A 26149-nucleotide genomic window follows, 5' to 3' on the forward strand; every position below is an offset into this window, starting at 1 on the left:
CAGGACTCTGACACCGCCATCCTTAACCTCACTTTTCCATCGGAATACACGGTGTTCACATTGAACCGTGCTACGAGGGGTGGTGGCATCGCCATGGCAGTTAAATCGTGCTTCCCCTCGGAATGGAAATCTCTTGGTTTGCCAGCCTGTGAGAGTGCCCTTTTTAAAGTGGCCTTTAGTCATCATTTTACGCTCAGCGGTATCCTCATCTACCGTCCTCCAGGCAGCGACACAGTTTTTAAGGCCGCTCTTGCCGATATGGTAAGTTCCCTTGCGCCTAGCTGTGCGAATTTCAATATTACGGGCGACCTCAACATTCATTTCGATTGTAGGGCGTCCTCGACCATAGACACTCTGCTTACGGACCTTGAAGCACTGCAACTTGTTCAATTAGTCACACTGCCCACTCATTCTGGGGGACATATTTTGGACCCCTTTTTTACTACTCTTGAGAGGGCGAAGGCGTCCAACCCGATCCCGGTGGGCTGGACTGACCATTTGTTGGTGGAAGTCTCCTGTCCCATTGATCTGCCATTTACATTGGTGGATAGGTTGATCTTTAAAAGGCAGTGGCATAAGCTTAAACTCGAGGAGTTTTATAGGCTTCTGGAGAAAGAGCCCCTGAGCTCCATTTCGAATGTGGAACAAGGCTACGAACTATTTTGCAAATGGATTTCAGATGCCCTCGACTCCCTAATACCAATGCGCTGGTCAAAATGTCATACTAAAGTACCGAGCCCTTGGTATAATGACTCTCTTGCCGAGCTTAAAAAAATCTGCCGGAAAGCTGAGAGGGAATGGAGGAAGACTTACGATCCTAGTCTGAAGTCCTCCTATTTTGCCAAACTTAAGATCTATCACAGGGCAACCTGCAGACCCCGGGCCGCATTCTATGCTCAGGAATTCCAATCCAGCACCAACCCCTCTAAACTAATCATCAAGGTCATCAAAGACCTTTTGAATAAAAGGGCTTCCTCGATTGAAATCTGCACCGATGCCCACTGTGAAAGTCTGGCATCTTTCTTTCTAGAGAAAGTGCAGACGATCTATCGAGGATTTGACTTGTCGCTGCCCGACCCAGAGCCAGTGGCCTTTAACTTCCCGGCTGTGGAGATTTTGTCTTCCTTGCCGGACTTGTCTTCGGAGGCTTTTGACACGCTGAGTCTGAGGATCAAATCTGGCTCGCCGTTGGATCCGCTGAAGCCTGATCAAATCAGGATTTTTCCCCTCTGGTGTCGTGCTCCGATGCTCTCCTTGGTTAATTTGTCGCTATCTACTGGAACGGTCCCCTCCTCGTGGAAGCAGGCGGTAGTCACCCCTGTTCTGAAGAAGGCAAATTTAGACCCGCTCTTGCCTGAGAACTACCGCCCCATATCCCTTCTTCCCTGGATAGCCAAAGTCACTGAGACCTATGTAAATTCCATCCTATCTGAACATCTTGCTCGCAATCATATTCTGGACCCAAGTCAGAATGGTTTCCGGTCGGGACACAGTACCGAGACTGCATTGCTCTATATGACCGAGCACCTACGCGGGGTGCTCGACTCGGGGCGAACGGCGGCGCTCCTTTTATTAGATCTGAGCGCCGCATTCGATACTGTGTCCCACCGAGTTTTGACTCGGCGCCTAGAGGAGGCTGGTATTGCGGGGACTGCTCTTCAGTGGTTCTGCTCTTTCCTCTCCGGTCGGTCCTTTAAAGTGGCTATACCACCTGGCCAGTCCACCTTCCATCCTCTGGATCTAGGGGTTCCTCAGGGCTCCTCTTTGAGCCCAACCTTGTTCAACCTTTATGTGAAACCGCTAGCTGCGATCGTCAAACAATGGGGTTTGACGATGACCTCATATGCTGACGATAAGCAGCTGGCGGTGACACTGAGTGGTGACCCTGAGGTGGATGCCCCTAGATTCCGAGCAGGACTTTTGGCCGTAGCAAATTGGCTGAGATCCAATTGCTTACAACTGAACGCCAAAAAAACTGAAGTTATGGTGTTGGGGAAACACGCAGAGCTTTGGGGAGATCAGTGGTGGCCGCCTGAATTGGGCGTCACTCCCGTTCCAGTTTCCGAGGTAAAGAACTTGGGAATTTGGATGGATTCAGCCCTCTCTTTTTTGAGCCACACGAAGAAGGTCGCAGCTACCTGTTACGGTATTTTGCGTGGCTTAAGACCGGTCCTCAAGTTTTTTGATTCTTCCACCCGGCAGCTCGTGGTTCAAGCCACGGTTCTATCTCGGCTGGACTACGGCAGTGCGTTGCTCTTGGGGATCAACCAGGCTGAGGCATCCAGGCTTCAAAGGGTCCAGAATGCTGCGGCTCGGGCCATTGTTGGCCTTCCTAAACATTGCTCTGTGTCCAGCACGATTTCTGCCCTTCATTGGTTGCCGGTTAGGCAAAGAATTAAGTTCAAGTCGCTATGCTTGGCCTTTAAAATCATGAAGCTTTCCTCGCCGCCGGCACTTGCAAACTTGCTCAGCCCCTACATCCCGTTGAGGTCTCTGAGATCGGAGGCTCTTCATCTTGCGGTCTGCCCCCGTTTTAAACTTAGCAGGATGGGTGGCCGCTCTTATCGAGTACTTGCCGCTGGTCTGTGGAATTTTCTCCCGGTACACATCCGTGCTTTGAATAACCTCACTGTTTTTAGACGTGCGATTAAAACTTTTCTGTTTTCTGTACCTGGTTAGGTGTTTTTTCCTCTTCTGTCTGTGTTATGTTTTAGTACCTGTTCACGCGCCAGGACGCCCCTTCGCTGGGGCAGCTGTGCGCGTTATAAAAATTAATAACATAACATAACATAACATTGTTGACTAACTGTTTTGGGTACGGATAAATGCTTTACACTTGGTTCCTCTGAGTTATGCCTTACTGTTCTGTGACACAGCTACCCAGGATTGAGCTAAAGTTTAAATTACGGTCACCTAACTGGAGCCGATAGAGAATAGTGGCTTTATTACTTGGTGAGGTCTCCCAACCACCCCAACTAATATTTCACTTTGTCACACCCATTACCGTTCGTAGCAAAATTAAACCTCTGAAAAGCTGGAACAACACATATAACCAAAACACGAGCTGCTGACTGTAGCAATAGGTTTTCGATCTATTTTATAGCATAAAACTTGTCCTTGAATAAAAAGTTGATGTGAGGATGCATTTCCCACTAATACGTAGCGTTCAATGACAGATTAGCAAACCTCATAATTAGCGATAATGTTCCCAATAACAAATAATGTAAATTTCGTACACCCGTAGTTTTATAAAGTATACTACTAGAGAGTAACTCAGTGTTTCTTTCAGTTATGAAAATGGAGCATGAGCTTAAACAATTCACTTTCTTTTTATTATATTCCTACAACTGGGTGGTGGAGCTTGCAATTTTCCATAATGACGGCAATCAATGGCTCTGTCGTGACCAGGCAGTTGGGCACTAGGACCCACAGGGTCAGGGACACTGGGGAAAGGACACCGGACACCACATCCGGTCAAGGGGGGCAGGACACATTGCAGGGAGCGGGGACAGAGGAAGGACATACATGCAAGCTGTAGCAACAAGATACAATAAAGGTACCTGAATGAAGACTGTGTGTCGTGTAATCCCTGGGGGACCCTCCAAGACACTACAACTGGCGACAAAGGTCTAAAGAAGTCACGCGTATCGCCTGCATCGTATCGCCTGCATCGCAAACTGAAACCAGGAGCCCACCCTGGATCGCGTCGTGTGCAAGAGGACAAGAATCATTGAAAAGATTTGCACCCCCACGAAGCGCAGCGATGAGGGAGCCCACCCCGATCGCTGCGAGAGCAAGATCGCCTGTGCCCGGTAAGCGCCGTATGTGAGTGTGTGAAAGTAAAGGAATTGGCGCGAGCTCTCATGAGAGTCTCAGCAGCCATCTTAAGGACAGGCGGAATAAACCAATCAGCGCGCAGGAAAGACGGGCGGCCATTTTGAAGTCAGGCAAAAGCCCGATTGGTCCCGAAATCTCGCGAGAATCTCGGCTGCCATTTTGAGGTCAGGCGAAGGAGCCAATAAGTCGGAAAGAGCGGGCAGCCATTTTAAAGTAAGGAAAAAGTTTTTTTAAAAAAGGCCGAAAAGAGCCCTAAAGGAAGCAGAACGGTGACAAAAGAAAGCAAATAACAAAAATAAAGAGCCAGAAAAAGCCACAAAAGAGACAAAGATCTAAAAAGGCCCTGAAAGAGCCCCAAAGGAATCAAGTGCCAGAAAGAGCACCACGAGGTGGAAATAGAGAAAGGAAGTGACACAGAGAGATACGTAAGAACAAACAACAAAGAAAGGAGAAATGGCAGAGCCAAGGCCGTGCGCACAATATCGCAGACCCCTCCCATTCAACATGTCAGAGCCACAAGTGGGAATAAGATGGGAGCGATGGGTCACAAGATTTGAAAGATACATGGAGGCCACTGATGTTGTAGAGGCCAAGCAACTAGGTCTGTTCCTCAACCTAGTGGGTGAGGAAGTGGATGAGCTATTAGTGACTTTGCCAGCAAATGAGATATCAACATATAAAGACCTCATCAAATGCCAGACAAACAAGTTTGACCCTCAAAGAAACATTGATTTCGAAAGATACACCTTCACCGTAGCATTCCAACAGGCAGACGAGTCTTTGGATGACTTTGCAACGCGACTAAGGAAGCTAGTAACGTACTGCGAGTTTGATAAATATGACAACGAACAAGCAATTCGCCTACGCATCATCGAAGGGTGTCGCAACACCGAGTTCCGCACAAGAATTCTGAGGGAACCGACATCCTGTCACTAGCAAGAGCAGAAGCAAGGGCAACGCTACAAGCAAAGCAAATGGAACGACGAGTTGAACAGGTACACCGCATGACAGAAAACAGCCGTGCCGGCAACTGGGAGAAGGGACAAAATGAACAAAGAACAAAGAAACAACAAGAATCACAGTGCTACAGGTGCAGCTTGGAGTTTCCACATAGAGGCGCATGCCTAGCGTTTAGTCAGACTTGCAGAAAATGCAACCGGAGCAACCACTTTGCCAGCATGTGCCAAGGGATGCAGTTTAGAAGTGAAAGAGGAAGACCGGGAAGACCATGGATGACGACGAACAGGCATGTCAGGCACATTGAAACAGCAAACTGAAGCTCATCATTAGAGTCAGGAGGCGAGGAAGAAGAAGAAAAGGTGGAGCGACTTTACCTCATGTCCACAGATGAGGATAAAACTGAAGAAAGCATCACCCTGGTAGATAAGAAAACAATCAAAAAGACGGAGTCTGTGACAATAGACGTAGGACCACACAAAGCACGGTTCGTGCTTGAACGCGGCGCCACATGCAACATCATGTGTGCATCGGAATATGAGAAGATGGAAATAAAACCAGCGCTACAACCATCAAGGGGTGAGGTGTTCACATGGGGTTCAAGAAAACCAGTGACCAACCTAGGGAAATTCACAGAGAACTTGACATACAAAAAGCAAACGACAAAAGAGATTCATGTGCTGAGAGGGGATATTCCAGCACCGTGCCTGCTGAGCAATATCACAGCACAAGTGATGGGCCTACTAGAGATGACCTACAATATGTCAGAAAAGGGAAGCATCCTAAAAGAGTATCCAAAACTACTAAAAGGACTGGGGAAGCAAAAAGGGCGACAAATTACGCTACATATCGACGAAACAATAAAACCAGTAGCTCATCACCACCGGCGAGTATTAATACACCTGCAACCACAAGTGGAGGAAGAAATATAATCATTGCTGAAACAGGACATCATAAAGCCGGCAGAAGGACCGACGCCCTGGGTGTCACCAATAGTGGCCGTGCCAAAGAAAAACACATCAAAGATTCGGATCTGTGTCGACATGAGGGTACCGAACACGGCAATTGAAAGAGAAAGACACCCTGGACCTCACATTGAGGACATGATCAGCTGCCTGACAGGAACGAGACGATTCTCCAAACTGGATCTGTGCAAGGGATATCACCAGTTCGAGCTAGATCCGCAGTCAAGATATATAACATTATCCTCCACGCACCTAGGTCTATTCAGCTATAAACGTCTGAGCTTTGGGATATCGTCAGCAGCCGAAATATTCCAAGAGACTGTCAGACAAGTGATCAGGCCAGTGAAAAATAGTTTGAACTATAGCGATGACATCCTGGTGTTCGGCAAGTCAGATGAGGAGTACCAGAAAGCGCTGCAAGAAGTATGCTCCCAGCTAGAACAGGCCGGACTCACACTAAATGAAGACAAGTGTGAACTGGGACGAGATAAACTGGTATTCTTTGGCCACATTTTTTCAAAAAAAGGAATGCGGCCAGATCGTAGCAAGGTGGACACTCTGGAAAAAGCGAAGCAGCCAAGCGACGTTGCCGAAGTAAGGTCATTCCTTGGTCTTGCCAGCTACTGTGCAAGATACATCAAAGACTTTGCGACAGTGAGTGCACCGCTGCGGGAACTGACAAAACAAGGACAGAAATTTGCATGGACAAAAGATTGCAGCAAGGCATTTGAGGAAATAAGAGAGGCTGTGACTGCCGTAGATCACCTGGCCTACTTTGATCCACTGTTGTGCACCGAACTAACAGTAGACGCAAGCCCAGTAGGGTTGGGGGCAATACTGGCGCAACACAGACCAGGAAAGGACTCACCAAGATGCGTAGTGGCCTATGGGAGCAAAAGCTATCGGACATTGAGAGAGCATACTCTCAACCGGAGAAAGAGAGTGTGGCAGTTGTGTGGGCCTGCGAACATTATCACATGTTCAAATACGGGAAACCATTCACGATAGTAACGGACCACCAAGCTCTAATTACAATTTATGGGAATCCAAACGCTAAGATACCACCACGAATAGAGAGGTGGGGAATAAGTCTAATGGACTATAACTTCAAAATAATACACAAGCCTGGCAAAGAACACAACCCAGCTGAGTATATGTGTAGACATCCATTGCCACACAAAGCTGAGGCCACGACCATGGCGGAGGAATATCTGAACTTAATCCTGAAACACAACATGCCAGCCTCAAAAACAATGTCAGAGTTGGAACAGGAGACAAAACAAGACCCCACCATGAAAGCCATCCAGAAAGTGACAAGAGAACTAAGGTGGAGACACATAAACAACAATAGCATTGTGGATGAAGGGGTAATAAAGGAGGAACTGCTATCATTCAAGAAAATTAATGAAGAGCTCTCAGAGACCGAAAATGGCATCCTGATGAGAGGAACAAGAATAGTGATGCCCCGCACGCTGAGGAAGCAAACAATAGAATTGGCACACGAGTCACAAACTAAAAATAAAAGAAGGTGACACAGATCAGAAGGAACAGTTGGCATTTCAAAGAACTGAAGACAGAAAAAGAACCGATGACACTAACTACAACAGCAGTGAAGGAAGAGGACAATGGACCGATATATATATATATATATATATATATATATATATATCTATATCTATATATCTCTCTCTCTCTCTCTCTCTCTCTCCCTCTCTCTCTCTCCCTCTCTCTCCCTCTCTCTCCCTCTCCCTCTCTCTCCCTCCCTCTCTCTCCCTCTCTCTCTCTCTCTCTCTCTCTCTCTCCCTCTCTCTCCCTCTCTGCCTCTCTCTCCCTCTCTCTCCCCTCTGCCCACTGAAGAACCACCATAACGGCAGCCATCTTACAATGTCTGCATACTATAATACACAACCCAGAGCATAACAAAGGGAAGTCAGCTAGTTACTAATTACTAGCATCAAGAGCCACAACCAGTAAGAGATAACTAAGAGAACTAAGAGATTACTAATTACTATCATCAGGAACCACAACCACTAATGAGGAAACAGAAGAAAAATATGTGAAAGAGAAAATATATCTACCACTACTCTTTATCGATACACGCCTAGATCTGGAAACAACATCAGTAATTTTCTACCCGGAATAAAACAGAGAAAGAGACACCATAAGACATGCAACACGGAGCTAGAATGAACAGAAGATACCTAGAGACTGTCGGCTCGAATGCCCAGAATATAAATTACCCTCCTAATTTAACCAAAAATGCAGCTAAGAAGTTCAAACACGACACCCTGAGAAAAAAACAGGACACACTATTTGTTGACCTATATTTCAATGTAATTAAAGGCGCGACAATTAATGACCTCATATTCTACACAAATAAAACAGCTAAATGGCGCAATGCCTTCTCAAGGATGCTTACCATAAAAGCCACGAAAAACATCCCTCATGGCACAAAATTGATGACCTCACCATCAACAAGATGCAGAGCCGAACTATGCATAACCATATAAAAATCGGGAATTGTGTTGATACAAGCAGCAAATCAAGAACTGGAGAAATTTGCAAAGATATTCCAAGCAGTAAAAGATTCACTAGAAGGCCCAAGACACCATCTACACCTGACCCCACCAGAAGACACGCCCGACACCTATGATACCACCAGAGACGCCAATAGAAACAGGGGACACCATGCTCAAAGCACTAATCCGGAAGATAGATTTGAAATAGCAATGTATGTACCTGAGAACGCGACAGAAAGAATAGAGAGGTCTACCAATCAGGCAAACGAGGAACAAGACCAGCTCCAAAGAGAAGAGTCGCCGTCGCTTCCAAACGATGAGACGTCCCACGTAGAGCATACATCTGCCTCGAGCGTAATACCCTATGACAACCAGGAATTGGATGAGGTAGAAGATACCAACCATCCTATACCTCTCTCTAGTACAATACCAGCGTCGTGCAGACCCCCACCCACAGCAACACAGAACGTAGCTAGCACTGTCAATATCTCCAATAGAAACGGAAGGGAAAATCAAACATGGGATACACAGAAAAAGGCTGCGGAACTAAGAACAGATCCAAAACGGAAAAGAGCAGAATACAAATCCCGGATAAGCAGACCAGTCTGCCCTAAGAAACGACGCCAGAACAAGAAAGATATTAAGGAGCTTCAGAAACTAGTGAGCAAGCTGACACAAGTCACTATTAATACCTTACAGGCGATCGAAAAAATTGGGGAGATGACGGCGAGCACTCACTCTAAGGTCACGCACATCCAAAACCTCGTACACTCCTCACAAAGAAAGAGTAACGAGACGGCCAGGCAATTAAAAAATAGAGACAACCGACCTGATAGGACAAAACCATTGTCAAAGGAGGAAACTCGGACCTTAATCCGAACATATGAAATACCGGACCACGAGGGAGAGGAAAGAATCAAAACAGTACCACTCGATTCTAACAGAACATCGAGAAAGAACGATAGAACATCCAACCCTTACAATTTACAGCACGTACAGTTAACTACAACAGAAGCCGAAAATGAGAACTTTAGCAACAAAGAAAAACCTCTGACGTGTCTACTACTCAACTGTCGGTCGGCAACCAAACATGCATCGGACATAGCGGACCTCATCATCAACAAGGACATTGATCTGGCAATCCTTACAGAAACATGGCTTACGGAATCCTCATCGCCAACCATGGATCTCTTGGTACCACCTCAATATAACATTTTGAGACTGGACAGACTCAGAAAGTTAGGTGGAGGAATAGCCTGCATTCATAGATCTGTAATAGAGGTCAAACAAATCCAAGCCGACCCACTAGAATCCTGTGAATATCTAGGTCTTAATATAAGATCAACTAACAATCAAAGATGCAAACTGCATACTTTTTACCACCCACCAGGAGACAACGGAAAGTTTACGGAGGAGTTAATGGAGATCATAACGGCCAACGCTAACAACGGAGCCAAGAACATATTTCTTGGTGATTTCAACTTACATTGGGATGACTGCAATGACAAATTGGTCAACACGATTAAAGATTTCCTTGTCGAATTGAACCTCACCCAAGCGTGCACACAACCCACACACGTGAAAGGAGCGACATTAGACTGGATTATTTCAAAAAACAAAGATACAACAATCCTATCCATAATGCCATGTGATTGGTCTGATCATCATGCCATAACATTCGTGATACCCATAATGGAAAAAGGCAAGACCAAGCAACCCTTCAGATCCAAAAAATGGGCTCGAGACACAAAAGAAGCAAATATGGAGCTATTGGTTGAGAGCTGTGAAAGAGACCTAAAGCCCCCCAGCAACCTGCAGAATGTCAACGAGCTGACCGATCATTACATAACAGCTGTTGAAAACATCGTCAATAACACCATGCCACTAAAACTAAAAAGAATCTCGGAGAAGACAAAAAATCCTTGGTTTAATGAAGCACTAAATGAAGAAAGACGCAAACTGAGAATGGCCGAAAGAAAATGGAGACAACACCCTTCATCCCCTGAGCTGAAAGCCCTCAGAAAAATAAGAAACCAATATAATAAAAAGATCCTCAACTCAAAAAAAGAATTTATAAGATCAGAACTGGACAATGCCAAAAACAGACCCCGAAAACTCTTTGAAATCCTAAAGCAACAATCAAACAAACTAGCCAAATCCGCTCATGAGAATTCAAAAACACCCCTAAACTGCGAAACTTTTCCACATTTTTCACGGAGAAGGCGAAATCGCTTGAAATAGAGCTCATAAACGCCGTGGCGAAACTTCCAATTGAACACCTGCCTACGAGCGATAGTGACGCTTCAACGAAATGTATTAAGACAAAAAACAAGGCAAACTGGGATATGTTCGAACTGTATGACCAGCACACTATCGCCAAGACGCTTTCAGAAATCAAACCAAACAACCACTACCAAGATCCCCTTCCCGCAAAATGTTTAAAAGAAATCAACCACGTTTTGGTTCTGATATGGACCGAAATTATAAATGCGTCACTATCACAAGTGATCCTCCCTGACTGCCTAAAAACAGGTCAAGTCGTTCCCATAATCAAAAAACCTTCAGCAGATACATCAGATCCAAACAACTTTCGCCCAGTGACCAACATCCCGCTACTGGCCAAGCTAATTGAGAAATGTGTATAAAACCAACTGAGCAAACACATCTCCAAGTTCTCCTTGCTAGATGAATGCCAATCAGGATTCAGAGCAGGACATAGCACGGAAACAGCGATCCTCCATGTTGTTGATGATGCGCTACAGGCCCTTGACCAAAATCAAGCATGCTTACTGATCCTCTTGGACCTGTCTTCGGCTTTCGACACGGTAAATCACGAAGCACTACTGACCAGGCTGCGGGACAGGATGGGACTGTCAGGAACTGTGCTGAACTGGTTTGACTCTTTTTTACAGAACAGGACACAGCGATTCCTGGTCAACCAATCAATCTCGCCTCCATGCCCTATTTCAATAGGAGTCCCTCAAGGATCGACGCTATCCCCAGATCTGTTTAACCTATACGTCGAACCGCTTACAGAAATTCTCCAAAAATCACAGATATCTTATCACATGTATGCAGACGACACGCAAATATACATAAGGATCGCATCCCTGAAAGACATTGGACGAATGAACGAGGCATTAAAAATGGCCCTACAATGGTTAACTGCCAATCAGCTGAAGCTAAATGCTCACAAAACAGAGTTCCTACTAATCTCACCAGCAAGGAGCCATACAGAAACAAAGGAATGGACGAAATTCGTGACCGCCCTAAACTGCACCCCAACACTAATTCATTCAGCTAAATCGCTAGGAATCACCTTAGATGAGAATCTGGACATGAAAGCCCACATTAACTCAATGGCTAAAAATGCCAGCTTCCACCTGAACTACTTAAGAAAATTGAAACCATTCATATCAGAGGCGGATCTCAAATTGGCAATCCAATCCTTGGTTATCTCGAGGATCGAATATGGCTGCACCACCTTAGCTGGCTTACCAAAAACGCCCACAGCACCACTGAAAGCATGCCTTAACGCTGCGGCAAGAATTATCACCGGATCTAGGAAATATGATCATATATCCCCACACTTGAAAGCTTTAAACTGGCTACCTTATGAAGCCAGAATCCAAATGAAGTTAGCATGTATCACCCATAAAGCGCTACACCACAACACCCCAAGATACCTAGCGAAGAAAATTCAGCTGTCCGTTGGTAACCGACCAGCTAGGAGTGCTGAGGAGTTTCTGTTACGGCCAGCCTTTTTCCGAAAGAAAAAAACCTATGACAGAGCGTTCTCAGGAGCTGCCCCCAGAATTTGGAACTCACTCCCTCCTAAAGTTAGGAAGATTCAGAATTTGGCAACATTCAAACGGGAAGTGAAGAGCCTTCTGATGAATAAATACATTACTTAGAGCCGATTTCTGAGCACGGATCTGATCTACTACTACCCTAATACAAAACAGCTATGACATCAGTAAAGGAGGCACAGTCAGTAATATAATGAACGCTAATTCTAGGATGTTAGATCGACCTAAAGTATATCACCAAACATTATCGTGACCGAACTGATAACTACATCCTACATGAACTTATAACGATCTACCTCATATATGTCTATATGTCTATGCATATATATTTGCCTATGATAGAAGTTTAGCCGCAACTGACTATTAACACTAACTGCACATGTGTTCTGAATATATATCATCTACCTCATGTCTGTTGTTCGTATAACTGTTAATATATTTGTTTAATCCTTTACTTCTTCTATGTTAAGCGCTCTGATACCCACGGGTCTTGTTCGCGCTATACAAAACTTTATAATAAATAAATAAATAAATCCCCCTCCCTCCCCTCTCCCCTCTCTCCCCCATCCCCCCCCGCCTGCCCCCTCCCCCCCCCCCCAGAGGGGGGCAGGACACATTGCAGAGAGCGGGGACAGAGGAATGACGTACATGGAAGCTGTAGCAACAAGATACAATAAAGGTACCTGAATGAAGTTTGTGTGTCGTGTAATCCCTGGGGGACCCTCCAAGACACTACAGGCTCTACGGCACAAACCGCTTCTATGAGTTGTGCTGAGCTAACTAGATCCAGTCAAAGTCTAAAAGCAGAGAACAGAGAGGCAGCAACCTCAAAATAGTCAGTTTAAGAAGGTGGCATTGAGCGGGAAAATATCAGAAGCATTAGGTGCTAGTTTCTACCATTCGTCTGCTGCTAAGTGTTTCCCAGGACAGGGACAGGGAAGCTGCTCTTTGTCCTCTAAAACACTGGGGATTTAAAATTTTAGGGCAGGGGCTGCAAAGCAATGCTGGCAAGTGACCCAAATTCAACCTACATCTGAATGCAAACTGTTACCCAGAAAGCATGGGAAAGTTTTAGGCCAATGCAGCATCTTCCTTCCTACAAAATATCATGCTATAAATGTGTTACCGTTTGTTATAGTGCCTCCCAAGGTTGTTAAGCAGTGAGCACCAAAAGAAAAGGAAAATGCTACTTACCCAGTATGCATCTGTTCCTGGCATATAGAGCTGTAGAGTCATATGCTTTTGCATAGATCACCATCTAGTATTGGGTCCGAATGTTTGCTCCTTGTTTTTCTTCAAAGAAGTCTTGCTAGTCACGAGGTAGGTGACTCTTCCTTTCAGTGATAGTGCGCATGGGCATCAACTCCATTGTTAGATTGTTTTCCCGCAGAGGGTGATAATGGAGTTAGTAAGAGTAGTAAGAGGGAGATGTCCATCAATGCATGTATCGTAGTAAGATGTTACTGCAACAGGTATAGCCGGGGAGAAGGGCGGGTGCATATGACTATACACCTCTATGTGCCAAGATCAGATGCATACTGGGTAAGTAGCATTTTTCATTCGAGGCATATTAGCCGTAGATCATATGCTTTTGCATAGTTATCTCCCAAAGCGGTGGCGAACCTGTAGCTGTTGCAGTGGTCTGAAAGAGTGTAGATAAAACTGTTTGGCCTACTCTAGCTTGCTGTGCTGCCAACACATTCACAGAATAGTGTTTTGTGAACGTGTGAGGTGTAGACCATGTTGCAGCTTTGCATACATCATCTATGGGTATATTTCCTAGGAATCCATAGAAGCCCCCAGTTTGCGTGTAGAGTGTGCTCTAGGGGGAACTGGTCATGTTCGTTTAGGCTTTGCATACCATATTTGAATGCACTTGACTATCCACCTTGCAATATCTGATTTTGATATAGGATTGCCTTTGTGTGGTGGAGCAAAAGCGACAAAAAGCTGATTTGTGTTACGGACAGGTTTTATCCTTTCACATCTAATGTGTGTAGAGCACGTTCTGCTACTGAATCTGGTTGATGGAATAACACAGGCAACTCAACAGATTGATTGATATGAAAAGCAGAAATTACTTTAGGAAGAAATTTAGGGTTGGTCCGAAGAACTACTTTGCTTTGATACATTTGTAAAAAAAGGTTCTATAGTTAATGCCGGAAGTTCACCCACTCTTCTGAGTGATGTAATAGCCACTAGGAAAGCAACTTTCCATGTGCGAAATTGCGGCTCACATCTGTGCAGTGGGTCAAAGGGTGGACCCATTAGTCTGGTGAGAACAATGTTGAGATTCCACACCGGAGCAGGTGGACGTCTCAGGGGAATAACTCTTTTGAGTCCCTCCACAAGCGCTTTAAGATAGATGCTGTCTATTTTGGAGATATGCCGCATTAGCAGCTAGATGTAAATGTTTGGACGTGTACGCTAAATTGGAACTTTATAGATGTAACAAATAGCATATAATGTTTTGGACAGAGCATCAAGAAGGTTGATGTGGTTGTTATTACAGTAAATCACAACTGTTTCCACGTTGCTGCACAGCAGGCTCTTGTGGTAGGACGTTTAGCTTCCTTGATAATATTCATAAAGTCTGGCGGTAGATTAAGATAGCCAAACTCTAGGACTTCAGGTGCCAGATCGTCAGATTGAGTTGACTGGGGTCTGGGTGTCTTATGTCTCCATGGCTCTGTGTAAGGAGATTGGGTGTACGACGTCGTTTTTTTTTTTTTTTTTCCAAGACCTTTATTACACAGTCATGAATTGACACAGCATAGAGCCTACAACCCAGAGGGCCGGCTGCGGTATGTATAGTTACCAAGCAACAATTCCAGAGTAAACACAGCCATTCAGCCGACACCCCGGAGGTCCGGCGGTGTGGTAGCAAGGTATGCATAGAGTAGCCAAAGTCTTATTCGGGATAATCCATAGGTCTATGGTATTTTTTTTAAATTTTTTTTTATAAACAAAACGTGGTTGTTCGAAGCAGAGGAAACATTAATCTGAACAATAGCAGACAGCCTTCTCGCCACAGAGCGCGCGCGGTGCAGCAGCAAGCACAATCACACTTACTGAGGGATGATACGCCTGGCCATAGCCATATCCGCCCTTGGGGAAGTACATAATTCGCCCCTATAGGCATTCCATCGACCCCATTTCTTATCCCAGACTCCGGGACATCCCCTGGTTTTGTAAACCGATTTTTCGGACAGCATGCACACGTCCATTGCGGCCACCCACCTAATCAGGAGCAGTTTGTGTGGTGAACCCCATTGCATGGCTATGTCACGCTTCAAGAGAAGGAAGCTTAGGTCCGCCCAGCGCTGCTCTATTGCGGTTAGGTCTGTAGGGTCCCATATATTGAGGAGCGCACATTTGGGAGTGAGAGGGACCGGCTTCCCTAGGGCGTCAGTCATTTTCAGGACGGCCCGGTTCCAAAGGTCTTGGACCGCTGGGCATTCCCACAGGATATGATAGAAAGTACCTATTAAGCCACAGTGACGGAGGCAAAGGTCAGAGGGGCGTCGGCCTATCTTGGCTAAAAGGGGGCCTGACATGTACGTCCTATGCAGTATTTTCAGCTGTATTAACCGGGACCTGTGATTAATGGCTGATTCGCGCGGGGACATTAGTGCTGACTGCCATTCTACATCATCTAGAGTGCCAACGTCAGTTTGCCATTTCTCCCGCAGGAGATGAAAAGTGTTCGGCATATTGTTGCACAATTTGCGGTATGTGTAAGATATCGCTTTGGCTTGAAGGGGTTCAGATAAGAGTCTGTCCTCGAGGGGCGAGGATTGTGGAAGGGAGGCGAGATCTGGGACGTTGGTGAGTAAGGCGTGTTTAATTTGGAGGAATCGGAAGGTCTCAGATTGTGCCAAATTGTACGTGTCTTGCAGTTCTGTGAATGTCAGTAGTTTGCCCTTGTGGAGCAAGTTGCCAATAGTGGAGATGCCCAATGTGTCCCATTTATCAAAGCCTCTGCAATGGCATAGGGTGCCTAGCCTGTACGAGGTCCAGAGTGGGGTGGAGAGAGTGAGGGTGTTGGCCCATCCGAGTAGTTTGTTCGCGCGGTGCCATATTGACAGTGTGTGAGACATTGGGCCTATATATCGAGCACGGAAGTGTTTGCCGTAAAGAGCTTCGAGATAGCCGCCACAGCTCGTCTGGTATTTCTCCAAGTGGAAGGCAGGGTTTGTGGGTGTGCCATAGATCCATGAGTTGGTGGCGACCAATTGGGTTGCCCAATAATAGAGGCGGATGTTAGGGAGGGCGATACCTCCGTCGTACCACCCTTGCGTGAGAGAGAGGAGAGCAATGCGCGGAGAGCCGCCATCCCATAGGAGGAGGCGGAGGTCTCCCTCGATTGAATTGAAGTAGGAGTCAGGTACAGGGAATGGGCAGTTCTGAAGGGCATAGAGGAACCGAGGGAGCGCAAGCATTGTAAACAGGGAAGCTCTGCCAGGTAGAGAGAGGGGGAGCGTTCTCCAGTGTGAGACGTCGGCATGGAGTCTCTGGAGTGGCCTTGAAGGTTGCGGTCATGGAACAGTTGGGGGTCAGGAGTGACAAAGATACCCAAATATTTAAAACCGCCTTGGGCAATTTCAACGGAGTAGCCTTTCGGGAGAGGGGGGGTGGATCATGGAGAACATACAGCACCGATTTGGACCAATTGATGGTGAAGCCCGAGTATTTACCAAAATTAGTGATCACGTGCAGCAAACTGTTAAGGGAGGATCTAGGGGAGGAGAGATATACCAGGATGTCATCCGCATATAGCGAAATCTTGTCGACCGTGTCAGCGTTCCATCGGAGGCCTCGGATGGAGTTGTCGGTTCGTATCCAGTGGGCTAGCGGTTCGAGAGTGAGGGTGAATAACAGGGGGGACAGCGGGCAGCCTTGTCGTGTGCCCCTATGTAGGGGAAAGCGCCTGGACGTATGCCCGTTGACACAAACCTGTCCCCAAAGGTCAGTGTAGAGTAAGCGAACCCATTGTATAAATCTGGGGCCAAAGGCGAAGCGGAGGAGCACCTCGAAGAGGTAAGACCATTCGATAGAGTCGAAGGCGAGTGTTGCGTTGAGGGACAGGATGGCCGCGTCCTCTCGGAGGTGCGGTATCCTACTCATGACATTATGGACACGGCGGAGATTGAGCGCAGTGTTGTCGCCCGGCAGGAAGCCCGATTGATCTTCGTGTATCAGGGCTGGGAGAACTGTCATGAGTCTGGTGGCTAGGAGCTTGGCAAGGACCTTTACTTCAGTGTTAATGAGAGAAATAGGTCGGTAGGAGCCGCAGTCAGCAACTGGCTTATTGGGTTTACGGAGAACCACAATCGAAGCCAATCGCAGGTCCGGTGGCAGGCAGCCGACTTCGCAGCTTTCCTCGAACATCGCCTTGAGATGTGGGAGGATCTCACCCACCATGCCCTTCAGGAACTCAATAGGGACGCCATTGGGGCCCATTGCCTTGCCTGATTGAATAGCGAATAAGGCGTTTCTCACTTTCTCCGTTGTGAGGTCTGCCTCCAGCTCCTGTCTCTCGGTCTCTGAGAGAGAAGGGAGCCTAATTTCGGCTAAGAGCAGTTTGGATTCTTCCGCGTTGTAGTGGGCTCTGGCGGTATAGACCCCCTCCAGGTGGGTGGCGAAGGCCTCCGCTATATCGCCCGTATCTGTGACAGTAGATTGGTCCGGAAGGGTTGATTCCGCAATCCAGCGGGAACCCTGCTCCCGTTTTTTGAGCCACGCGAGCATCTTGCCTGCCCTGTCCCCCAACTCGTAGACACGGTGGCGGGTTTTCAAGAGCTTGGCTTGCGCCTTTTCCAAAGCCAGCGCCCTATATTCTATTTGTTTCGCTTGAAGGCGGGTCGTTGTCTCATCCGTGGGGTTCGTGTTGTGGAGGGATTCCAGGTTAAGTAGATCTGTTTCCACTTGTGACAAGAGTTCACTCTGTTTGTGGATGTAACCTGTTTTGAGAGCTCGCGCCTTACCCTTGATCACGGCTTTGTATGCCTCCCATATTGTTATGGCTGAAGTCACTGACCCTACATTTTCGGCAAAGTAATATTCGGTGTGTTCAAGCAAGCTATCATGTATGTCAGGGATTTTTAGGAGCCAGGGCACGATTTTTATGGGGCCGCGTGTCTGTTGGCGGTGATGTGTGAATTGCACCGTAAGGGGGGAGTGGTCGGAGATCCCTCTAGGGAGCCCCTCTGGATGGCGAAAGAATTGTAAGTCAGTGACGGGTGAGAAGAAGTAGTCTATACGAGAACTGCTATTATGAGCGTTGGAGTAGTGCGTGTAGTAGGGCGTATGGGGGTGGGACAGGCGCCATAAGTCTGCGAGCCCCATCATTTGTGTAAAGTGGGAGAGGTCCGAGCTTGACTTGTGTGAGGGACGGTGGGGGTGTCTATCAATGGCATCACTCATTGTCATATTGAAGTCGCCCCCAATAAGTAGGGGTCCCTGCGGAAGATCGAGCATTAGGCGTTGTAGGGTCTGGAGTGCGGCTGTGCCTAGGGCTGGAGGGATGTAGACTGAAATAACATTCAGTGGCTTGCCTTCCCAGGTGGCCTCCACCACTGCATACCGACCAAGAGGATCAGCCCATGTTTTCGTGCATGTCAGGGCCACATTCTTACGCACCAGAATACCGGTGCCCCTAGATCCAGAGGTGAAACCGGCGTGCACTAGCAATTTATAACCGCCCCGGTTTAGCGCCTGGCATGCATTAACCATGAGGTGCGTCTCCTGGAGGAGAACCAGGTCTGGAGAATGGCGTTTGAGATACTGCATCACCACCCCTCTTGTTATCTTATTGCCAAGACCATTAACATTCCACGTCATAATGGTCAGGGACGTTATCGAGGGGGGCGTCATGGCGGCCTAAATGAGTGAGATTGTATACGGATCAGTGACATGTGGTGCATAGAGTGCTGTCTATGATAAAGGGCTCTAAGGGAGAGGGTTACCGTGGAGCCTGTTCGGGGCCAAGCATGGCCGAAGTCTGAGCTATAGGTATAGCGTGATGGCGCATGGCAACGCACAGGTGGGCTCAACGGCGACAGGCCGCCAGAGGTAACGCAAGAGGTAGCGGCGCGCTGCATGTCGCGCTCTACTATCAAGAATTCGCTGCAATGAATAAGCAAGAACAAGAACAGAGACCATAGAAGTCTCGTCATCAACTTCCCAACATTTCCCGTCCCTCCCAAACCCACCCCCCATACTGTTCCCCTCCCAACAACCCCCCTCCCTGCGTCTCTGCCCACGGACTTAGAACTATCCACTCCCCAACTAGGCAGAGTGCCTGTCGCCCCCCCGAAGATTAGAGAGGAGTGTGGAGAGCCAAGGGTGCCCTCGTCAGCCAATACTCGGATGATGTCATCCAGTGCAAAGAATACAACCAAAATCAGCAATAGCATTCACATAGTAGGAGTCATTGATAGTACGTAAACGGGAGCTGGTCCTGCGCCCGGGGTCACAAGGAGACCATTCTGGGCGGAGGGGCAACTTCAGAGAGCGCCGCCGAGTCTATCATTGTAACATTCGACAACCCACCTGAGAGGGAGAAGCAGGAGCTCTAACCAGTTCCAGAGTCCACAGGCTCCTCGCCTATCACCTCACATTGTCCAAGAAACGTCGACCGGGGTTGAGCTGCCTCCCCCTATTATGGGCATTGAGAGGGTGATGTCCCTCTCGAGAGTGGTGAATTCAATAGTGACATAAGTAGTTCAATCAACGACAGCGGGTAGAGTAACCCACCCCGGAAGGAAGACAACAGAGGATATATAAGAGTCCAAGCAGGAGTGAAGTAGGAGGTGGGCTGTGCTTCAAACGAGTGAGTCTTCGAAGAAGAGGGTCCGATATGCGCCAACCATCAGATAGCAGAGTCGGACGGTCATAGCGGAGAGCATATCAGCTCGTAGAGGGGCGACTGAACTGTTCAATCTTACCCAGAATGTTCGGCGTTACTCTTCCTGCACGTTGTCCGTGAATAGGTCTTGACTTTCCGGCGGCATGCCCTCGTCAGAGCGATCTGTGGATTTCCTGCGCCGGTTGTGGGTGGAAGTCGACTGTCGCACCCCTCGAGCCAGTCCCACACATCAGCAGGAGATTAAAAAAACCAGGTCTTACCCTCCGCTTCAATGCGGAGCTTCGCCGGGAATAACATAGAGTATTTACTAGCAAAAAAATGGTCTGGGGTTCTGCCCATTTAACCCTCCCATACCTGAGCAGGAGACATCCTAAGATGAAAAAGTAGTAACAAAAGGTACCAAAGGGATTGATCCAAATTTAATTTTCAAACAAGAAACAGTTAGTTCTCTTGCGACATAGAAATCAAACATGCAAAAAATATTTTTCATATATAAATTCTTCAGCACACATATGAGCGGACATCAAGGGGAACACAACAACCAACAGTCTATCTACAAAATATCACATATACATATATATATACATATATACAATATCACGTTTCTATGTACCCCAAACAAAACAAACAATATATATAAAAAAATATATATATATAATCCTAATTCGGATCGGTGCCTCCACTTAATTTATAATGAGAGCACAACACAATGGTAGTCCCAAGAGTAAAGCACCTGGGGGTTACAAAATCAACCCAATCTATATTTATATAGGTGCCAATCAGAAAAAAATCCAACAACTTATTTCATCATAACAAGGGACTCCAATTGAAGCAAAAGGTGTCGACGCAGTCGCGGTCGCGTTTCAGCCAGATGATGTAGGCTTCATCAGGACAATGGGTACTCTATACTTATCGGTCCTCGTAAATTCTCGGACAGGTGTTGGCAGCCCGCAAACACACCCGCCCTCGTGGGGGTGTGGGGATGGGGCAGAGATCACTATCTGGCCCCAAGACAAGGAAATCTTCCTTTATATATACGCAGTGAGTCCACTTGGATAAGGCAAGCGAGGGACAGGCGTGGCTTGAATTCCACGTGCTATCTGCAGTAACACGACTTTAGGCAACACGGACAACCGGTGTTCGCTACGGCGAGATCAAAACATAGAGTATTTGACAGATTGCGCATGGAGCGCCTTCTTCACCTCTAGGAAGCTACGTCGGCGGGCCTGTACCTTCATGGTGAAATCCGGAAAGATCGTGATTTGCGCATTGTCTATTCGCAAGGACGGTCCTGCTCGCGCCGTTTGAAGGATGACATCACGGTCACGGAAGTTGAACACGCGGGCCACGATGGGGCGGGGGGAAGCGCCCAGCTTTGGCCGGCCCCCAGGCCGGCCGTTCTATGGAAAAATAATTGGAGAGGTTCTTTGGTTGAAGGTGTTGCAGGACCAATTTCTCCACAAAGAGGTCGGCGGCCGGTTCTTCAAGGCGTTCGGGAACACCCAGGATGCGGAGGTTATTACGTCGGGCGCGTCCTTCGTAGTCATCCAGGAGCACCTCCATCTGGTGTTGCTGTTTCTGTAGCTGAGTCACCTGTTGCTGCAGCGTGGAGGTGTCATCGACGAGCTCATGGGTTTTAACCTCAATGTCCTTTACTCTAGAGTCCATCTTCCGGAGGTCGGCACGCAGCAGGGTCACCTCCACGCTCACTGAGTCAATGCGGGTTTCGAGTGAAGAGCGGACCCCCGCAATTGCCTCCATGACGTTGTCTAGCGTGGGAGAAGGCTTCCCCTGTGGAGGGGGGGTTGTCGCTTTGAGAGTGGCGTCTGGAGCCGCATCTTTGGGGTCTCCTCTAGTGCCCCACGATAGTTTATTTATTTGCCTTTGAGTGGGGGGCCGATTTCCTTTATTGGAGGCTATTGCCAGTCCAGTCTCCGCCAGGGGCTGTGGTGATGGAAGATCAAGAGGCGAACTTGCTGGAGAAGGATAGAAGGTGGGAAGAAGGTTACCCTCACCGGTAATCCTGGCGGAGGTGGGGGAGCGTGCGCCACGCTCCCACAGTCACAGTTCGAGGGGGGGGCGCTACTTCTAAGGCCCGAGCAGCGGTGGCCCCGCCGAGCAAGTCTTTGGCGAGGAGTAGGGGGCCCGAAGGACTCACTCGCTGTGGAGTCGGCAGGCTGGATATGAGTCAGCAGCAGGCGCTTGGTGGGCGATTCAGAGGGTCTCCGAGGGGACCCGGCGCCCCACAGCCTGTTCCCAGCCCCCGCTGGCTCTCCCCCGGCAGAGCGCTACGACGTCGTTTTTGATGAGGAACTACCGAAAGTTCCAATAGGGTTGTGAACCATGGTTGACGTGCCCATGTGGGAGCAACTAGGATTAGTGTCAGGGACGGTTGTTTGAGCTTCCAAACCACTCATGGAATGAGTGGAAGAGGCGGAAAAAAGCGTCAGCAAATATCCCTGACCAGTTCATCCATAGTGCATTGCCTTTGGACAATGGGTGTGGACCTGGAAGTTTGGACATTTTGTGTTTAGGTGTGTGGCGAACACGACTATGTCTGGGAAGCCCCACATTTGAAAGAATGGGAGGAGAACTGGAGGATGTAGTTCCCATTCAGGGATTTGCTGTGTCTGACGACTTAGCAGATCTGCCATCTCTGATTGTCTACTCCTGGGAAGTGTTCTGCTAGGAGATAGATTTTGTGATGAATGGTCCACCTCCAGATGTCCTGGGCTAGGTGGAAAAGTTGGAGGGAGTGTGTCCCCCTGTTTTTGAATTTAGTACATGGCTGTCATGTTGTCCGTACGAATTAGTACAGTCTTGCATACTAGCTGAACCTGAAATGCTTTCAAAGCCAGAAAAATTGCTTGCAGTTTTAGATGATTTATATGAAGCTATTTTTGTTGGGAGCTCCACATGCCTTGTAATGTGTGGGTTTGGAGATGAGCTCCCCAACCTGTCAGTGAGGCATCTGCTGTCAGTTCTATCTGTGGAACCGAGTCACTGGAGGGCCGCTCTTTCAAAAGGTTTTGCACTGCAGAGAGCGATGGGTTAGGCCATCTACCAGCACTAGAACTGATAACTGACCTTGAGCCTGGTTCCACGGACGTGCTAAACATTCCTGTAGGGGACGCATCTGAAGACTTGCATAGGGAACTATGAAAATGCAAGGCACCAACAATCCCTGTAATTGCATGAACACTCGAGCTGCAAAGGAGCGTTGAGGCTGGAACTAAGACATCAGGTTTTGAATATTTCTGATCCTGGCTGGAGTTGGGTATGCTAGAGCTTTTTGTGTGTCTATAGTAGCTCCTAGATAGTCTTGAGACATGGATGGTTGGAGATGGGCTTTGGTCTGATTTGCACAGTTGTTTGTGTGTGGGGCAGACAGCTGTTGTGTGAACTGACCTTTATGAGCCAGTAGTCTAATTATGGGAAGACGTGAACATGTTGTCTTCTCAGGTGGGCTGCGACTACTGCTAAACATTTTGTGAAAACCCTGGGAGCGGTTGTCACTCCGAAGGGAAGGACTCTGAATTGATAATGTTGGCCTGCTACAACAAACCTGAGGTATTTGCGGTGCACAGGGTGTATTGGAATATGAAAGTAAGCATCCTTTAAATCCAGAGTGGATAGAAAGTCACCTTGCTGAAGGAGAGAGCAAACGTTACGCGGAGAATGGGAAACACGATCGATAAAAAATACTGTCGAGGGTAGTGGATTGCGAGTCAAGGGGAGCCCAAAGAAACAGTGCCAAAACGGAGTGCAACAATTCACATCCGACCCCGATGGCGGAAAAAAACAATCTAACAATGGAGTCGATGCCCATGCGCACTATCACCGAAAGGAGGAGTCAGCTACCTCGTGACTGGAAAGACTTCTTCGAAAAAAAGCAAAATGCAAACATCATGCATGTAGGTGTAGCAGACTGTGTGCGTGGGCGAGCCGGAGTACACAAGTTAGTGGGAGTCGTTTTGAGTGCCTCTGGCCGACAAGATGGAAGGTGAAGACTGTGTTCCCACACAGTGAGAGTGTGCTGCCTACATTTCTGCCACTGGAGGGAGGAGATCGAGACATTGAAGGGAGGAAGATGAAGACAGGCCTGTCTTTAGAAATTCGATAAAGCCATTTGTTGGCAAAGGGATGCTGCTTAATCTTCCTAAGCACTTCCATTTCTTTGAAGGTAGGGTGTATTGGTGAGACTGCACTGTTTGTGAGGTGAGGACGTTTCTAGGTCAGGCCTACCCTTTGGTTCATCTGTGAATACTACTTTAGTTGGGTTGACAACAGCCAGGTGCAGAAAACGCACACGTCATCTTACCTGTGTTGAGGGTTCTTTTGTTTGGAGACCGCTCCGGTGCGACCTGATTGCATCATCACTATATACAAACTATGTCTGGAGAGCAGTCTGAGGAGGACATTTGAAAGAAGAACTATTACAAACCGGTTGGAAAAGAAATCACCATACTTCCAAGTCATTCAGGACTGTGGAAAGGAGTATGCGGCAAAGCACTAAAGGACTGCTGTGTAACCAGGGCTGGTATCTGCCTGACAGTCAGCCTCCCAGAGATGAGGAGCATCACCTCAAGTCTGCACTTTCTGCTGGAGGATCTGTATGATGTACCGAGAAGACTGCATGCTTTCAAAGAGAGGAAATGTATCTACCTGACCCTGCAGAAGGAGACACGTCCAGGAGACGAAAGGTCCAAAATGTCCCTAGGAACGGTACACACCATAAAGGGTCTCTCTTTGGTCTCTCACCATTGGTTTCTAGACTGAACTGCTGCAAGAGGCTGTGAATTGGGTATAGGTAGGCCATTACCTGCAATGGTCATCGTCTTCGGAGTCATGGTCATCCTCACTGTGATCATCGTCTGCAGCACAATTAATGCTGCAAATATCTTTTGCCCAGACTGGGATAAGTTTGCTGTGGTTATCTCCTACAGCCTTGTGAGTGACTTTGGGACGGTCAGGGCCACACCTGCTTTGATCATCGCCTTTGGTCTGATCAGACTGCTACTGCTTTTGGCTCGATTAAAACTGCTACGGTCTTTGGCCCGATTAAGGATGCTTTTACCATTGAGCTGGAGGAGGCTGCAACTATCATCATCCTTTAATGGACTGCAACTTCTATTAGCTCGGATTGGGCTCACAATATCTGTGCTGTCCGAAGAAGCTGCTGCAGCTAGACCCACAACTGGGCCAGAGCCACTGCACCACAGTATAAGAGCTGGGCAGGTTCAGAGACAGAGATGTGTCCTGAGATAGGTCTCGCACTTGGCCTTCTCCACAGCCTTTAACTTCCTTTGTTCACCACAGGCCCCTCCCACAAGAGTGCCGAATGGCTACCTGATCTGCTCGGAAAGAGTTAGGATGAACTATCATCTACACATTGCTCCTTTGGGAAGAAAGAAGGGAAGGTCTTGGGTTCTACTTGAGAACAAATATTAACTGGGAGCGCTTTACAATGTGGGGGAAATTAAGAATTGCACCGAGCCTGATTCATGTTTTCACCGGACTACTGATGGAGGGGACCAGCAAGCAATGAGTGTAGTACCAAGAAGAAGGACTGTACATAGGACCATTGTCCTGTCTGGAAAGTTGAACTGTGTAGTATTAAATACTGCAGTGCGATGAAAAGTGCTCTATTTTCTTCAAAAGAAAACCATTGGGCTGGATGTGTACTGTGTCTGTTAGTTGATTATTGAGTGCTGAGCTTGGGCACGCCTCACTACTTTCTTGAGAAGCCTATCACTACATGCCATCAGGAACCCTGAGAGTCCGGTGAGGACAGGGTTGTACCTGGCCTTAGTTTACAGAGCCATGGTAGGATGGGACCTAGGACACAAATGGCAAACAACCTAAGCCACCAAGAATCATGCCCAGTAGCCCGATTGCCCTGGGACCCCTCACGTTCCTCAACTTCATATTCTTTGCAGGCTCCCTGTTGAAAAGAAAATCTACTTGCAAATGTAATGAATCAATTATCAACCTTTTAAAATGGTGATCCTCTCTTTCTTCATGGCCAAATAACAAAAGCATCTTTGTGATAGCTAACCATATTGCAATTCCAACGTACGTCATGGTGAGCAGGCTTTCTCCTCATTAGCTGCAAGTCTCAGAAACTCACTTCATGAACCTCAGTAAATATAATGATCAACTAAAGTTCAAAAAGATGTTAAAGGCCTTGCT

The 26149-nt window shown here is 47.5% G+C and overlaps 1 protein-coding gene across 2 annotated transcripts in view; it reads right to left on the minus strand.

Moving 5' to 3' along the window:
- Window positions 1-26149, minus strand: part of LMBRD2 (LMBR1 domain containing 2) — a 636504-nt gene that overhangs the window by 173545 nt on the left and 436810 nt on the right. The gene's annotated exons all lie outside the window — the stretch shown is intronic.

This window comes from Lissotriton helveticus, chromosome 2_1, assembly GCF_964261635.1.
Source record: "Lissotriton helveticus chromosome 2_1, aLisHel1.1, whole genome shotgun sequence".
NCBI lineage: Eukaryota > Metazoa > Chordata > Amphibia > Caudata > Salamandridae > Lissotriton > Lissotriton helveticus.